Here is a 3034-nt window from a genome sequence, read left to right as displayed (position 1 = left end):
TCCGAAGTAATCAAACTAAGGAACGAAGGTCTTGAGAAAGATAAAATATTAAATTCATTGCTAAATAAAATAAAAGAAGACGAAGCTACTTCCAAAGCCCATGCTGAAGCCCAGAAGTGCGAAATTGAAGATCTTCAGAAACAGCTGGCTGAAGCGAAGTTAAAGTGTGCAATTGCCGAAGCGGACCGAGACGCCAGTAACTATTGGAAAAATTATTGGGAGAAAACAGTTGTAGAACTTCGGTCTTCAAATGAGAAATGTTAAGAAAAATCCATAGAGTGTGTGCAACAAATAAAATCTAGCTTCGCCAATGTTGGCGCATTCTCTAGCGAGGACAACTTCGTAAGGGGCGATCCTGAAGGCCCAATTGATTGGATCAGCAACGAAGTTGAAGCCTTTTAGAAATTTTGAGTGGTCGCGGGGATGTCTGCGCCTTCTCAGGTGCCAGGGGAATCGTGGCTATTTTGGAGAAACTAGGCTGTGACCACGTGAAAGCTTTGGCCTAAACCAAAGCTACCTTATCTATTGGAGATACAAAAGACCCCTCGGCTGAAGCAAGCTTAGTTGGCAGGAAATTCTTCACTGACATCTGGGAAAATGGCGGCCGAGAGATGGCGCACGAGATAATAAAAAAGAGTGAAAAAGATTCTCATGATGCAAAAGAAGCGACGAAGACAGCTGAGAAAGCTGCGGAACTTGAAAGGCGGATAGGTATTGCTTAATTGCTTTTAACTTTGTGTTTTATTTCTGTGACTTCGAACTTATTTATGTTTTGTATCGCAGCTGAGCTATCTCCTCCCCCGGAGCCCTTCGAGCCAACGGCCGACCCAGAAGCAAAGAGAGAGAGAGAGAGGAAGAAATCACTAAAATGGCCGAAGCTATTTTGGATGAAGCTATTTCTCAACTGTTAAACGAAGCTGCAGAAGTAGTTTTAAAAGAAGAATAGCTGTTATTGTAAAAACATTTGGAATGTAATATTTGCTGAACAAAGTGTGTAGTATTTTTATAATTTTGAATGTAATATATAAGCTGCTTGTAACTCAATTCTTTACGATGCATGAAACTTTACATACATACCGTTTTTGAGCCTTCGCGAAAAAACACCTTCCCTTCTTTTCATGCTTCGTGAAGTATATCCATATTTCGTAAAAACATCCAATATCCGTAAAAACGTTATGCTTCGTAAGCAATAGATCTCCTTTTCATATTAGAGTTGACGAAGCGGTACTTCTTCAAAACTTATTTTGTGCCTTGGCACTGCTTCTTTGAAACAATCTCCGAAGATCAACATTGTATCCCCTTCTTGTGCCATTGATGCAATATGATGTATGATGTTATGCCATGCAAATGATGTGATGATGTTATGCTATGCAAAATGATATTTATGCCGAAGATACACACATATTCCCACAGTAGAGCACACAATCTTTTTGCCGTTTATTTTTCGGCTTCACCGCTTATTTTTTGGTGTATCAGCGCTGACTTTTCGCTGTAAGCCTCCCTTAGGAGCTTCTTCGCCTTTTACTTCGGCGGTATTCGCGTTGACTTTTTGCGCTTCGCCTTATACTTCGGCGGAATCAGCGTTTATTTTTCGATGTAAGCTCTGCATTCCCTTTGGAACGACTTTTGAGCAGAAAACTTACGCTGCGCTCCCTTAGGAACGACTTTTTGTAACTTCAGCAAACTTACACTGCGTTTCATAGAACGACTTTTTTGTAGCTTCGGAGATGCTTTCTGTAGACACGAGCTCTTAAGAACGAGTTTTCATGCTTCGGCAACTTTTTGGATTCCGTAAGTCTGTGTATAAGATATATTTTCACTATGGCAAAAACGAAGCTGTTACAAGTAATTGAAAACGACAAGAAAAACTTAGGCTTTCAATAATTGTTCCTTATTAAAAAGAAAAATGATAACGAATGCAAGAACTATTTCAGCAGCAGGATATCTTCTAGTAGATGTGCTTCGACTCTGGTATAGTACTGTTGACTGTGCGAGCTTCGGACTCCTCTCTGAAGTCTCATTGCTGATGAGTGTGCTGGCTCCCTTCTAGCTGCTGGCCTCGTTGTATTGGTGGTGGAGGTGGAAGCTGTTGCCAAGATTCCTGAGATTGGCTTGCCGAAGCAACAGAAGCTGCAGAATGGTTACCCACATACTCTGGAATGTACGGTGAGTGGTACGAAGCAGTATGCATAACTTGCTTCGGCTGGCTCTGTAGGGCTGCAGCTTCTGCTATCTCTTTTTGTTTCTGGATGGTGACATGACACATCCTGGTGGTATGGCCCTTGTCCTCACCGCAGAATAGGCAATAAATTTTACTGGGCTGATCCCCAAACCTTCCTCCGAAGCCCCTGGCGCCTCTGCCCCTTGGAGCTGGGGGCCGAGGATATCTCTGTTGCTGTCCCGAAGCCTGGGAGGAATATTGCAGCCTCTGTTGCTGACTTCCCTTGTCGTCATTCTGAGTGGAATGAATTGATCTGACATGCCTAGGGTGGACTCTCCCTCCGAAGCCCTTGGTTATTTCGGAGAACCTATAAGCTTCCTCCCTTCTTTGACGAAAGTCATTATCAACGCGGATGTATTCATCCATCTTCTGAAGCAATTTTTCCAAGGTCTGAGGGGGTTTCCTGGCGAAGTATTGGGCCGAAGGTCCTGGCCGAAGCCCCTTGATCATGGCCTCGATGACAATCTCATTGGGCAATGTTGGCGCTTGTGCCTTCAAACGCAAGAACCTTCGAACATACGCCTGAAGGTATTCCTCGTGATCCTGCATGCACTGGAACAAATCTTGAGCAGTAACCGGCTTCGTCTGAAACCCTTGGAAACTAGTGATCGGCATGTCCTTCAGCTTCTGCCATGATGTGATTGTTCCTAGCCGAAGAGAGGAGTACCAGGTTTGTGCAACATTTTTGACTGCCATGACGAAGGATTTTGCCCTGACTGCAGTGTTGCCACCATATGAAGATATGGTTTCTTCGTAGCTCATCAGAAATTGCTTCAGATCTGAGTGTCCGTCATATATGGGGAGCTGAGGTGG

The sequence above is a fragment of the Zea mays genome, chromosome 10 (assembly GCF_902167145.1).
Source record: "Zea mays cultivar B73 chromosome 10, Zm-B73-REFERENCE-NAM-5.0, whole genome shotgun sequence".
Classification (NCBI taxonomy): Eukaryota; Viridiplantae; Streptophyta; class Magnoliopsida; order Poales; family Poaceae; genus Zea; species Zea mays.
This window is presented reverse-complemented; position numbering follows the sequence as displayed.